This window comes from Notechis scutatus, chromosome 3 (assembly GCF_049901735.1).
Source record: "Notechis scutatus isolate UNSWTSFEM ecotype Mainland chromosome 3, rNotScu1.2, whole genome shotgun sequence".
Classification (NCBI taxonomy): Eukaryota; Metazoa; Chordata; class Lepidosauria; order Squamata; family Elapidae; genus Notechis; species Notechis scutatus.
In genome coordinates, this window is record NC_142011.1 from 112,711,670 (window position 1) to 112,727,396 (window position 15,727).

Sequence of the window (15,727 nt, forward strand, 5' to 3'; positions counted from 1 at the left end):
ATATGGGAGGAGGGCTTTGCCGTTCTCTTGTTCTCTGTCTTGGATTTTGGTTGGGGTTTCTTTTTGGATTAGGTGGGTGATCTTCTTTCTTTGAAATCCATTGGCTGTTAGTACGTTGGTGAGAGTGTTTAGTTCGGTTTTTAGGTGTTGTTCATCAGCTAAGCATTTTGTTCTGGAGATGAGTGTCTCAGCTACGGAATTGATCTGTGCTGGGTGGTGGTGTGAGAGTGCGTGTAGATAGCGGTTTGTATGTGTTTTCTTTTGGTAGATGGTGTGTCCTAGGGAGCCATTGGGTTTTTGTATACCAAGACATCTAGGAAGGGAAGTTGATTGTTAGCTTCTGTTTCCATGGTGAATTGTATTTTGGGGTGTAGGCTGTTGAGGTGTGTGAGGAAGTTGTTCAGTTTTTCTTTCCCGTGTGGCCAGATTATGAAGGTGTCATCTACGTATCTGAGCCAGAGTTTGGGTTTGTGATCATATTTTTCTAGAGCTTGTGTTTCAAAGTGTTCCATGTAGAAGTTTGCGATGACAGGTGAGAGGGTGATCCCATGGGTGCTCCTTCTATTTGTTTGTATTTTTGTCCATTGTAGGTGAAGTATGTATTGGATAGACAGTGGTTGGTCAGATCTAGGATGTGCTTGGGGGGTTGTATTTGTTTTGGATGGCTGTCAAGGCTTCTTTTATTGGCACTTGGGTGAAGAGGGATATGACATCGAAGCTAACTAGTAGGTCGCTGGGTTGTAAGTTTTGTTTCTTTATGATCTTGATGAACTGGAATGAGTTTCTTACATGTGAGTTGATGGATTCTGCATAGGGCTGTAGTTGTTTGGCGAGAAATTTGGCTAGGTTTTGTAGAGGTGAGCCTATGGAGCTGACTATTGGTCTAAGTGGAGTTCCTTCTTTGTGTATCTTGGGGAGACCATAAAGCTTAGGGCATCTGGATGATTTCTCTCTGGGTATGATTCTTTGCTGGATTTCTTCACTGATGGGGAGGCTTTTATTTTGGATCTGGTGGTTTTTTCTAGGTAGGTGGTGGGGTCTGTCTTTAGGGGTTTGTATGTGGGGTCTAGGAGTAGGTTGGTTAACTTGGTTTGGTAGTCAGATGTGTTCATAACCACTGTCGCGTTGCCCTTGTCTGCTGGTAGGATTATTATGCTGGTGTCTTCTTTCAGGTTACGTAGTGCAGTTTGTTCTTCTTTGGATAAGTTGCTTTTGGGTGGTTTGCTAGTGCAGAGGATGTTGGTGATTTCGAGTCTGATTCTATTAGCCTCATCAGGGTTGGTTTGGTCAGGCTGGTTTCAACTCCGCATATGATGGTTTCTGTGGGGATGTGTTTGGGAGCAACAGCAAAGTTGAATCCTTTTGAAAGGACCTTGGTTTCGGCTTCGGTGAGGATCTTGTCTGAGATGTTGTGCACTGTTTGTTTCATGTGTGGCTGTGAGGGGGAGTTGGTTTCTGGCATTGTTGTAGTGTTCTGAGTTTTTGGTGTGTGTGTCTGTCTTGAGGGTGGTCTGTGTTTCGCTCTCCAGACAGCGAGTTGTTGGATTTGTCCCAAAGTAAGGGGTGAATCTTGTTGCTGAGTCTGAGGTGAAGTGTAAGAAGATCTTTGTTGATTTGGTCTAGGAGAAATCTTTTTGTGTGAAGTTCATTTCTAATTAGGGCCAATTCTGTTCTTTTTAGGATGCGTTTGGTGGCTGCTGTGTTGGTGTGGAATTTCAATTGGAAGCTTGTGAGAATTAAATTTTGATCTCGGCAGTTGCATAGGAATGCGAGGTCACATAAAATGGAAGCTCTTTGGACTTCAAGTTTTTCATAAGTCCTGGTCAGATGGTGGGTTTCCTCCCGTAGAGGTGCAATATTTGTTTTCTGAGGTTCTCGGGTATTTGTATGTGGATCTTTGGTTATTCGGGTTTTCTCCCGTAAGATTCAAAGTATCTAGGCAACGTTTCGGCGAGGTCCCACTCGCCATCTTCAGGCTGGTGCTCGGCTTAGTGCCAGTGCAAGCAGTGTGTGACCGGAGCTGCCATCTCTCTATAGGGGCCCCCACCTGAACAGAACACACCTCCAGCCAATCAGAACATGGCCAACCCCCAACCAATCAGAACACAGCCAAACCCCCAACCAAGGAGAACACACCCCACCCAATCAGAACACAGCCAAGCCCCCACCCAATCAAGTCACACCCCACTAGCAGTTAAAAGGAAGAAGCAGCTGCAAGCTCACATCCTCTGAGAAGCACAGAGCTGAAGACAGAAGCCTGAAGATGATGAATGAGACTTCATCGAAACGTTGCCTAGATACTTCCAATCTTACGCGGGAGAAAACCCGAATAACCAAAGATCCACATACAAATATCATGAGAACCTCAGAAAACATATATATATATATATATATATATATATATATATATATATATATATATATATATATATATATATATATATATATATATATATATATTTGTTTTCTTAAGTTTTCGTGGGTACTTACATGTATGGTGTTCGGCTTGGTTAGGGTATTTTCCCACGTCATTGTAGTTGTTCTTTTAAAGTTGTAGCAACGTTTCAGCAGAATCTCATCTGCCATCATCAGCACTACAAACCCTGAAAAGAGATAGCAGCATAATCATCCTCCCAGCAGACAAAGGGAATGCCACTGTAGTAATGGACAGAAAAGACTACGAAACAAAATTGACAGACCTACTCCAAGACTCCACATACAAACCCATAAACACAGACCCAACCACATATCTGGAAAAATTAACCAAGAAGAAAATTATAACCAGCCACATAAGCAAAGAGATCCAACACGCGATCATACCCAGAGAGAAATCTTCCAGATGCCCCAAACTATACGGCCTCCCAAAAATACACAAAGAAGGCATACCTCTCAGACCCATAGTCAGCTCCAGAGGAGCACCACTACAAAACCTAGCTAAACACCTAGCAAAAGAGCTACAGCCCCATGCTGAAACAGCAGCTTCTCATGTAAAAACTCATACCACTTCTTGGAAATGATCAAAGATCTACACGTGGAGCAAGAAGATCTGCTTGTAAGTTTTGACGTGGTTTCACTATTCACTCAAGTCCCGATAAAAGAGACCCTTGAAATCATCAAAAATAAATACCAACCAGCTAAACACCTCATGGAACTAACAGAACACTGCTTAACCAACACATATTTCATATACAAAGGACAAAGATACAAACAAATAGAAGGAGCTCCCATGGGATCACCACTGTCACCTGTCATTGCAAACCTGTTCATGGAAGAATTCGAATCCAGAGCCCTGGCCAATGCCATCCTCAAACCCAAACTATGGTTAAGATACATCGATGACACATTCGTGATTTGGCCCCATGGACAAGAAAACCTAAACAATTTCCTAACACACCTAAACAGCGCACACCCCAAAATCAAGTTCACCATGGAAACAGAAACAAACAAACAACTACCATTCCTAGATGTACTAATCTACAAAAAAACAGATGGCACACTAGGACACACCATATACCAGAAGAAAACCCACACCAACCGCTGCCTCAACGCCCAATCCCACCACCACCCAGCACAGATAAACTCCGTGGCTAAAACACTAATTACCAGAACCAAACGCCTGGCAGACAAGACACACATTAAGACTGAACTATGCACCCTGACTAAAGTACTGACAGCCAACGGCTTCCACAAAAGCAAAATCACCAGCTTGATCCACAAAAACACACTGAAACATAATAGAGACCCAGAAGATGAACAGACCTATGGAACAGCTGTCCTGCCCTACATAAGAGGTACTACAGACAAAATTAGTAAGGTACTACACAGACATCACATCAGGACTGCCTTCAAAACAGACAGAAAAATAGCAGCCATCCTTAGCAACCCCAAAGATAAAATTGACCTGGAAAACCAAGGCATATACGAAGTCCCCTGTGCATCATGCCCGGCCACATACATTGGACAGACCAATAGAAGAATAAGCACCCGCCTGGATGAACACAAAAATGCAGTCAAAAAGCTGGAACACACTTCCTCACTAGTCCAACACATGGAAGCCACAGGTCATAGCATCAACTTCAATGGCACCAAAACCCTGGCCACTATAGAAAACCCTAATCACAGAATCATCAGAGAAGCCATAGAGATTGAAAAAAGACCAGAAAGCATGAATAGAAGAGATGATTCCACCAGGCTGTCAATCATTTGGAAGCCTGCACTCACAAACAAAAAATCTCCACACCACAAGCCAGGCAAACACCTGGGCACAAACAGATCCCCCTGATACCTCCAGCTCAAACACATCCCAACCAGGCACCCAGATGAAACCCAGCTTCCTAACTAATGATAGCCGTCCATTTACCCGAAGCCAAGCTGCACTAAAGGCCTCCATTAAAGCAACACAATGCTGCCAGCCAATCAAGATACAAAAAGAGCCAAAAACAGACAGAAGATATTAGAGACACCAATCAAGCAGAACACAGCAAACTCCGAGACCAATAAACACAGACCAAGACTCCCAACCAATCAGGATGAAGAAAAAACCATTCTGGCACAGCAATAGGCTGCCCCAAATTCAAATCTGAAACCACTGTAAAAGTCTGACTCACAGACGGACACAATACAGAAGCCTGATGATGGCAGATGAGATTCTGCTGAAACGTTGCTACAACTTTAAAAGAACAACTACAATGACGTGGGAAAATACCCGAACCAAGCCGAACACCATACATATACATATATATATATATATATATATATATATATATATATATATATATATATATATATATATATATATATAATCTCTTAAAATGTTTTCATTTGGTACCAATAAAAACTTGATGCTATATTTAAATACCAGGTGATCAATTAAAGAGATGCAAATGAAGAAAGGGTTTATAATTCTTTGCTCTCTGTAATCTACAGAAAATCATCACCTCACAAGACGATTGTTAGATTTAAAAGAAAAGTTCTTCCTTAGTTTCAACCATAACAACACAAGAGCACACAATAGATACAAACTCAAAGTAAACCGCACCAAACTTGATTGCAGGAAATACGACTTCAGCAATAGAGTGGTCAATGTCTGGAATACTCTACCCGACTCTGTAGTTTCTTCCCCAAACCCCAAAAACTTTAACCTTAGACTGTCTACTATTGACCTCACCCCTTTCCTAAGAGGCCTGTAGGGGGCGTGCATAAGCGCACCAACGTGCCTACCGTCCCTGTCCTATTGTTTCTCTTATTCTTTTATTTTTCTTATATGTACCCATTTCATGTATTCACAACTATGTATACATTTATACTTATTATCTTGTAAACAATTGGCAAATCAAATAAATAAATAAATAAATAAATAAATAAATAAATAAATAAATAAATAAATAAATAAATAAATAAATAAATAGTTATAGATTGGATCTCTATTTCCACCTATTGCCTCTTGTCCTGCCCTCTGGTGCTTTGGACAATAAGTCAACCCTCTCTTCACTAAGACAGCCCCTCAAGTATTGGAAGACTGCTATCAGGTCATCCCTAATCATTCACTTTTTAAAGTAGACATATCTAATTCCCTTAACAGTTCAATATCTGGTTCCAGAACCCTAATCATTATTGTCGCTTTTCTCTGCATACTTTCTATGTCTCAGCATATATATATATATATGGTATCATGGTGACCAGAACTGGAAGGAGTATTCTAATTGTGACCTCACTAGTGCATATACAGTGATACTATCACTTCCCATGATGTTGATGCTATTCGTCTGTAGATGCAGTGTAGGATTGGATTGGTTTTTTTGGCAGCTGCAGCACTCTTTACATAAGTGTGTGTGTTCACACGCTGCGCGCACACATATACACAGTGGAGGGATTCAAATAATTTAACAACCGGTTCTCTAACCAGTTGCTCTAATGATTGCTGGGTAGGCATGGCTGGGTGGCCATGTGACTGGGTGGGCATGGCCAACTTGACATCACTCACATTGAGGGACACCTCTCTTCGCCACACTTGGCCATGCCTCACCCCTCCCCTCCCAGCCACTCCTTGTCATGTCTGGCCTCACCTCACCTGGCCTCTCCTCGCTGAGTGGCTCGCCTCACCTGGCCCCTCACCCGACTGCTTGTTTGGCTTCCTGGTCGCTTGCCTGATCTCCCAGCCTCTCACCTCACCTCCTAGCTGTTAGCCTGCATGGCTAGGAGGCCGCTCACCTGCCTGGCTGGGCAGGCATTCTGTTATTAATCAACTGTGAAGCAAAAAGAATCTGATAACTCTAACTTTGTCACCCTAGTCAATTGCCAGTTTATCTGACTGCTTTACAAGCATAGATTTATGTTTCAGTTGCCACACACCTTGAAAACTCTTGTTTATCACTGACCTACAGTTCTTCAATATATTTATTTATTTATTTATTTATTTGATTTGCCAATTGTTTACAAGATAATAAGTATAAGTGTATACATAGTTGTGAATACATGAAATGGGTACATATAAGAAAAATAAAAGAATAAGAGAAACAATAGGACAGGGACGGTAGGCAAGTTGGTGCGCTTATGCACGCCCCCTACAGACCTCTTAGGAAAGGGGTCAATAGTAGACAGTCTAAGGTTAAAGTTTTTGGGGTTTGGGGAAGAAACTACAGAGTCGGGTAGAGTATTCCAGACATTGGCCACTCTATTGCTGAAGTCGTATTTCCTGCAATCAAGTTTGGTGCGGTTTATTTTGAGTTTGTATCTATTGTGTGCTCTTGTGTTGTTATGGTTGAAGCTGAAGTATTCATTGACAGGTAGGACATTGCAATGTATGATTTTATATACCATGCTTAAGTCAGACCGAGACGGCGTAATTCAAGGTTTTCTAGTTCTAGAATTTCAAGTCTGGTGGCATAAGGTATTCTACAACGAGTAGAGGAGTGGAGAACTCTTCTTGTGAAATATTTCTGGACTTTATCAATTGTGCTAATATCAGATACGTAATGTGGGTTCCAGACTGATGAACTGTATTCGAGTATTGGTCTAGCAAATGTTTTGTATGCTCTGGTTAGTAGTGTGATATTACCAGAGAAAAAGCTACGTAGGATTAGGTTAACAACTCTTAATGCCTTTTGGCTATGTAGTTGCAGTGGGCTCTAGCACTTAGATCATTAGAGGTGAGTATTCCAAGGTCCTTTACAGAGCTTGGGTCATCAACAAGTTCTTGACTATTCAGCTTGTATTTTATTTTCTGATTTTTTTTGCCAATATGTAAGACAGAGCATTTATTTGTTGAGATTTGAAGTTGCCATTTGTTTGACCATTCTGATACATAGTCAAGATCTTTTTGTAGGGTAGCAGTATTGTCTGTGGTATTGAACAGCTTTACATCATCAGCGAAGAGAACGCAATTGCTCTTAATATGATCACAGAGGTCATTTATGTAGAGTATGAAGAGAGTTGGTCCTAGAACACTGCCTTGGGGGACACCACTATTGACAGGTACTGGATTTGATAGGACGCTCCCGATTTTGACCATTTGTTGTCTGTTTGACAGGAATGCTTCTATCCAGTTATTCAGTTGTCCAGAGATACCATAGGATTTTATTTTTAGGAGTAGTTTGTCGTGTACCACTGAATCAAAGGCTTTACAGAAGTCTATGTAGATTGCGTCTATTGCTTTGCCCTGGTCGAGTTGTGTCGTCCATATGTTTTTGCAGTGTAAGAGTTGTAGATTACAGGATAGTTTTTTTCTGAAACCAAATTGTTTATTGGAGAGTAGGTTATTTGTCTCTAAGTGGAGGATGATGGATTGGTTAATAATTGATTCCATGACTTTACAGGTGACGCAGCATAAGGAGATTGGCCTGTAATTTTCAACTAGGCTTGGGTCTCCCTTTTTGAAGATGGGGATGACTGTGGCTTGTGACCATAGGTTAGGCAAGGAGCTGGTCCTGAAAGATTTTTCAAAGATTATGCTTAGAGGTTTGGCTATGGCAGTGGATAGCTTTCTTAAGAAGTAGGCACATATTCCATCCGGTCCAATAGATAGAGATGGTTTTAGATTGCGTAGTGATTTTTCAACATTGTCTTCTGTGAAATCGATATGTATTAGATCATTATTGTTATCTGTGGTACGGCTAGGAAATACTGGGCATGATCCATTGCTGTTTACAAATACTGAGCCGAAGAATGTGTTAAAGATGTTGGCTTTAATGGTGTCGTCGTTGCACAATATACTGCACATGCATTTTTTGTTTCAATGCAATACCATCTGCTAACCATATCAACTGTACTTACATGTTGGTAGCCAGATAAATTATTCTGTGTCCTATTTATTTTAGCAGTGAAATTTTCTATTGCCCGAATTCTTTCATCTGTTGGGTTTTTTTCTCCTTGAAATACTGAGTCTTTTCTATTCTCTAGTTTTAAAACTGAAGAGAGTTGTACTTGCTTTGGGGTTTGAATATCACAGGTTGCCAACACTAAGCAAAAGTTGATGAATCTCTGGGACAAATTTAAAAACTAGTTTTTATATTTGGTACATTATATTTGTCCCTGAAACAGTTTTATGCAAAAAAAAAAATTATGCAAAATGGAATTTCTTGAGAAACTCTAACTCCAAGTCACTTGACTTTAAATCTGATTTAAACTAACCTAATCCACCTCCATTAGTCAGGTATCAAAGATCTACACATCTTTCTTTAGTTGTACCAATCGTATACTATTACTACAATCTATTAAAACTATACAGGTAGTCCTCAACTTACAACCATAATTAGGATCAGAACTTCTGTTGCTGAGGCAGTCATTAAATGAGTTGTACCCAATTTTATGACCTATTTTGCCACAGTTGTTAAGCAAACTGCTATGGCTGTTAAGTTTTCTACACTGAATCCAGTTTCCTACACTAGCTTTGCTTGTTGGAAGCCAGTTGAAGAGGTCGCAAATTGGCAATCATTTGACCCCAGGACACTGCAACCATCATAAATACATGCCGGTTGCCAAGTGCCTGAATTTTAAGCACATGACCATAGGGATTCTGGAATGGTCATAAGTGTGAAAACCAATCTTAAACCACATTTTCCAGCACCACGATAACTTTGAACAGTTGCTAAACAAATGGTTGTAAGTCAAGGACTATCTGTATTTACATAAAGTGCTTGAGCAGCCCATTCCCAGCCATTCTGCAAGCATATTTTCTGACTTGTATACCTTTTATGTCATAGATCTAAAACCTGTGAAATACTCTTTGTCTTCCCCTGAGGATAAATTTTGCACCTGTTTGTTTATAGTTACTTAATCCCTATTGCACCATCCCATTTCTTAGAATTCTTAATTCAAACTACTAAAATCTCATAACTGCATAAAATGGAGAACAAGTAAATAGATTTTTCTTTTCATACATTTTGTAGATATGGGAGCACCTTGGATATAAAGTCAATTTTGTCAGAGTGTGCACAGTGTGACTATGTGAGACAACCTAGGAGCAAATACAGTAAACAGAGGTTTGTATTTTAAATAGCGGTTTTATCTACAAAGAATATACATATGCATGTACTTTAGTTAGGCTTAAAACAAACAGTAATCAGCAATTACAGCATGTTACACACACAGAAATATGCCCCAACAGGGCCTCTTCTTATTACAGACTCTTAGAGTGATATCAGCCCAAAAATCTTGCTGACTCATTCCCAATATTATATATTGTAGCAGCTGGTCAGCTCTTAAATCATTACCCTGACAAATTTTTATAATCCCCTATTGTTCAATGAGCACATTGATTAACAAAATTAATAAGGGTTTATTAATAAATACAGTGGATTTCAAGAACTATTTCCAGTTATGAAATATTAATTATTAGTTTGATTAAAAAATAAGTGCTATGAATTGCAAACACCAGACATTATATAAATTTAGCATTTTCACATCAGCTGTATTTTCCAAAGATACAATGCCAATTATAAAGATTCTGTTTCACTGAGCAGCTTCATCTGAGAAATGATTCCACACCACAAATTCACCTCTGTTTTGGAACCTGCAGTTGACCAAAATACAAAGATTATTGCAAATTTTGCATGTTGTGTTTTTGATTTGATAAATTACTACCTAAAATAATTATAAACAAAGCACAGTTCTGTTAATTGTTCTAAGAAAAATGTGATAAATGTACTTTTGTGCCCCTTCTCTTTTTTCTTTCTGCTTTTGAAATATTACTTTTAGAAACAATCACTTTTCTTCACATTTCTTGGTTTTTCTCTTCATTTTTTAATCCCAATTTTCTCTGTATATTTTTACTTCTTTTCCTGTTAAAATAAATTGTCCATCAATTATTTATCTGCAAGAAGACTGTATAACCATAAAATATCCTATCTCACAGGGAATCCTTTCTTCTGACACTGGCCAGGCAGACGAGCAGCCTCCTGGCCAGCCAGGTAAGCAGCCTACTGGCCAGATGGGCAGATGGCCTCCCAGTCGGGCAGGCAAAGCCTATCAGCCAGGCGGACAAGCAACCTCTTGGCTGGCCGAACAATCAGGTGCATAAACAACCTCCTGGCCAGGGAGGAAAGTGGCCTCCTGGCCAGCTGGGTAAATGGCCTCCCGGCCAGCTGGACAAACAGCCGGGAGCTGGGTGTCAGGGTTCCAACCAATACAGCCATTGCAAACAGAACTCTGAGGCAGGTTAATTCCTCAAAAAACAGTTTTATTTGGAGATATCATCTTGGCACAGACTGGTGAAAAACCAACTCTGAGAGTTCCCGCATTTTTCACCTCATTAAAAAGTCAAGGTTCCCTGTTCTCCCAGACAACAAATCGCATTATCCAATCTGGGGGCTGGCTGGTTGCCTGGTTACTTTTCTCCTCCTCCTCTGGCCAGCCAGCTGTTGGAATGTCCTTGGCTCATAAGAGAACTATTTTGTTTTGGCTACAAAACCCCAATTATTTCTATAACCCCACCTCTCTGCCCTTCAGCTCCAGGCTGTGCCAAGCCTGAAGCCATGTGAAGAAAAATCCCTATAGAAAAAAACTAGAGAAAATAAAATGGCCATAACCAGGTCCTCTTCAGGGTTGACAGGCTGCCTGCTCCTCAGCTAAAGACAGACAGAGCACAGGCTGCCTGTCCCTCCTGCAAAAGACAGACAGAGCACAGTGAGGTTAGTTGAGCACTCCTAACTGCCTCTCCCTCTCCCAGGAGGACCCTTTGGTTTTTGGGGGTACTTATCATGGAATTGCTTCACTAGTCTATCTGCCTTCACCTTCCAACTCTTCACCCAGGTGGCCTCAAAAAGAGAGTATCCCTTCCAGTGCACTAGATACTGGATCTGACCCCTATTATTCTCCAGTCTAAGATTTTCTTTATTTCATAATGCATTTGACCTTCAATTAAAAGTGGCTTATGGGCTGCCTGATCTACTGGTCACTGCTGGTTTTAATAGACTGCGGTAGAAAACTGGACTTTCCCTAGCAATCAGGGAAGTATAAGTTGTACAGTAACTGGGTTAATTATTTTCACTATGGGGAAAGGTCCTACGAACTTTGGGCCAAGCTTCTTAGAGGCTAGTTTCAATTTAAAGTACTTTGTGGATAAGTAGATCCTATCCCCCACCTTAAATTGCAGCTGGAGAGAACAGGGCTTGTGGGCTTGCTTTATATGGGTTTTCGCCACCTCTCTTAGGGCTTTCTTGGTATTTTTCCATGCTTTTTTCAGCAACTCCATCCATTCTGCTAGTGACAAGGAGGAGGGTGGCTCTCAGGGGAGCTCAGGCCTGGAGACAAACTCCATGTCACTGGTCTACAGCCTTTCATTTAAAAAGTATGTCGACTGGGTACATATAACTTGTATTAACAATTATAATTAACATTTTTCTTCCCAATATAACAATAGTCACATTTTCTTTATAAGCCATTATCTCTTACATCTATTATCTTTATAACAATCTTAACTTATTTCTCTATAAATTCATCTATTCAATTTTAACTTGTTTTATTTTCCAACCATTGATAAAATAAGATCCCATACCATGTAATATTTGGTTTCCTCTTTTTCTTTGATTGCCAGTGTTAATCTGTTCATCTCTGCAGATTCTAATATTTTCTCAATCACCTTTCCCTCTTCCAGAATTCTGAGCAAATATAATTCTAGCTGCAGTCAATACATGTATAATTAAATATACTTTTTCTTTGCTATAACATTCAGGTACCATCCCTAATAGGAATATTTCAGGTTTCAAATCTATATGTTGCTTTATCATTTTTTCCAACCACGTGTGTACTTTTGTCCAATATCTTTTAGCTTCTATGGATGTCAACCTCTTCTTATTTTTTTTGTTGCTTTTATAATCTTTATTAATGTCTGTCACCACATTAAAGTCTCCTAGTATACAAATGTTTTCCTGTCCTTTTTCTATTCTTTTTTCATTTACCTTGCTGTAAAATTTTTGATTATCGCTTGGAGCAAATATTATTACTAATAGTATTTTTTGTTGATTTTTAATCTCTATCATTAGTATTCTCCCATTGTTATCTGAATAGTTTAGTTTTGCATATATCTTTTCTTTAATGTATACAGCTATCCCTTTTTCCCCCTGATCTGCCAGTGATACAAATAGTTTCCCTAATTTTGCTTGTTCCAAATATTTTTATGTTGTTTTTTAATATGTGTTTCTTGAAGGCATATTATATCAGCTTTTTGTTTGTACAAATTTGTACAAATTTGTTTTCTTTTTATTGGATAATTTAATCCATTTATATTCATAGATATTAATTTTATCTCGTCATCCATTTTATTGTCTATACTGTTGCCTCTGTCTTCTGTTTATCCTGTTTTCTCTCTGCACTCTTGTTCTGATCCCCTCTCTTTCTCCCTATTCTATTTCCTCTTTGCTTCTCTCTTCTTTTTCTGACTCTTTTTCCTCAGGTTACTGCTCCTCTAGGCTTCTACTTTCTGATTCTTCTTTACTACCAATTTCTTCTTCTATTATCATGAGTTGGTCATAGAAGTCCTGTGCTTTTCCTAGGTTGTCAATTCATATTTTCTTCTCCTGCCAGGTTATCAGCATGCCTTCTGGTATAAGCCATCTAAATGGTATACTATGTTTTATTAGTTGTGTTGATAAGAAACTGTAGTCTCTCTTCTGTTCTCTCACACATCTGGGTATCTGTTTCAATGTCAGGACTTCTTTGCCTTTGTATGAAATAGATTCCTCTCTTGTAGCTTTGTAGATCTCATCTCTTACTTGTTTCTTTGTAAATCTAATGTGGATATCCCTCGGTAGCTTATGGCACCGAGCGTAATTTATATGTACCCTGTAGATCTCATCAATTTCATTTTGAACTTCTTGTCTCTCCCTTTTTGTCACTTCTTTTAATAGTTCAGAAATTATTGTTTTCAGGTCCTCTTCTTCATTTTCCGTAATATTTTGAAAATGCAGGTAAAAAGCCGATCATTCCATCTCTAAATGAATAGTAGATTCTTCTAAATCTTATTTATTGTCATCAGTCTCTGGTTCACCTCTTCTAATTTCTTTTCTGGCTGTTCCATTCTGTTTTCCACCATTTTTATTTTATGTTTGTTTTTTTCTATTGCCTGTTGAATTATACCTACTCTATTGTCCAATTTGTGTATATTTTCTTTCATTTCCCCCATCTTGTTCTTCATTTCTTCATGGCTTTTATTAATCGATTCTTGCTTTTTTACCATGGTTTCCTGTATCGGGTCGTCTGCATTATCTGCATATTAGAAGCGCTGCTCGGTTTTTCTGTTCTAAGCATACTTTCTGTAAACCTCTGGCCCGAGGGTGATGCTGATGTCAAAGAGGGGTTTGAGGGAGTCTTTTTTCCAGCTCTTAAAGTAGATGATGTTATAGTTGTCATCTTTAATAATTTATGTATATTTCTTCACTCCACCATCCACTGTATATTTTTGTTTGATTCAATCTTTCACTTTGCTTTCTAACATTATTATTACACTCAGTTTCAATTGTTCAACCCTTTTTTTCCTCTTACTTTATCAATTCTGTTCTGTGCTTACTTTTTCCGATTACAAATTCTTCTTACAAGTACTTTTTGTTAACCATCTTACTCTATAATTTCTTTCCTGAAACAATGATTATGTTTTAATATATATTTCTAACAATGTCTTACTAATAAATGTTTCATCTAATTAATATAATCAAAATAAGAATAAAGTAAGAATTAGTTATTTTATTTTATCTTAGTTATTTTATAAATTACTACAAATGGTACATAATTCTATTGAGTCCAACTATAATATTAACAATCTACCCTAGGTTAATATACAATAACTTAAGACATTACTTAACACTTAAAAATTTCTTATTAAATATCAATCTAACATGTTTACATATGTTAGCAATTCATTTTTATCCATTAATCAAAGCCTTGAAATTATATTCTATTCCTATTAATTTTTATACTATAATTGTCCTTGTTAATCTGTTAGCATTCAGAAAGAGGAGAGAAAGAAAAAGAAAAAAGAAATTTCTACTAGACCCACACTTATAATATAATCACAATATATTTCTCAGTTGGTGCTCCATTCAAAATCCAAGAAAGAAACAGACTCCATTATATAGAGAAAATATATCTTTTACTGGAAATCAAGTGGTAGCATCAAAAGAATTCTGAATCTGAAGAATTGTGCATGAAAAACACATATACAAAGTGATGGCAATGTTCCCACCCACAACGGTCCATCAAATTAAAGTTATGTATAATGTCATGTGGGCATCTTCAAGTGGTGATGCAGACATCTGCCCGTTGGCCGTGGCTTATTTTGATAGAGTTGCAACTGCACAGTAAGCAAGCAAGTAAGGATAAACAATAAAGTTTTCCCCAAAGTTATACAGTTCATTCTCTAAACTTCCAGCACATTTCCCACATCCACAAAGCCCAATTATTTCACACACACCCATTACAATGGCAGCTGAAAGATGTGAAGAAAAGGAGGAAAGGAATCTTGAAGGCTGACATTCAGCCTACCAATAACACATTTTATATTAGTTCTCTAAAAGAAATATTATTGACTGTTCTGTCTCACTTGTAGCCACAAGTGAGAGTCCAAATGTCCCAAAGAAATAAACACGAACAAATAATACCAGAAACCACAGAGTTAACTTGTCTCTGTAATCGTCATTGGCAGCTTTCCCAGAAACTGTCTTCAAGCCGAGATAACGCAAGATAAATCAGGAACAGGAACAGAGGCTTCTTCAAAGCTGCGCAGTAATTAACAAAGTTTGATCCAGACAAGGGCCGTTAACTAACACGCCTCCTTATATTCCTTGGAGGGGCGTGTCAGTCTCTCCAATTAGTCTCTGACTTGATGTTTCTTTTCAAATTGTGCTTGACGTCTCAACCTACGTCTAGTCCTTGCATCAACCCAACATTCGTCATCACTCAAGGACTCTGGTATGTTCTGTGGATCAGCTGCTGATACCTGAGGCATGATTGAAGTGGAAGGTTCTGGAGAGGAGGGAGTTTCCGACACCCCCTCATCCTCCTGGCTCACGTCTGCATCTCTCATTAGAGCAGGCTCCAATTCCAATGCCAAACCTTCCTCATCACTCGACCCTGTGTCTTCTGATACATCAGACTCAAAGCTCACAGCAGGCTCAAACCTTCCAGTCACAACACTATCCCTCACCGCAGGGCCCTTCCCCTGAGTCTGACGATCCGGATGTGGTTTTGATGGGAATTGTGCATGATATAGCCAGATAAGGTCCGGGGCATGCACCTT

The 15,727-nt window shown here is 39.0% G+C and overlaps 1 protein-coding gene across 13 annotated transcripts in view; it reads left to right on the top strand.

Annotated features, from left to right (window-relative positions):
- The window catches only part of PDE4DIP (phosphodiesterase 4D interacting protein), a 197,493-nt gene that overhangs the window by 11,965 nt on the left and 169,801 nt on the right, over positions 1 to 15,727 (top strand). The window contains exon 2 of one of the 13 annotated variants that reach the window (XM_087962510.1): positions 9,387 to 9,479. The exons of the other annotated variants lie outside the window; for them this stretch is intronic. The gene's annotated coding sequence lies outside the window, so the exon portion shown is untranslated. The remainder of the gene's footprint in view (positions 1 to 9,386; positions 9,480 to 15,727) is intronic. 13 annotated transcript variants of the gene reach the window in all.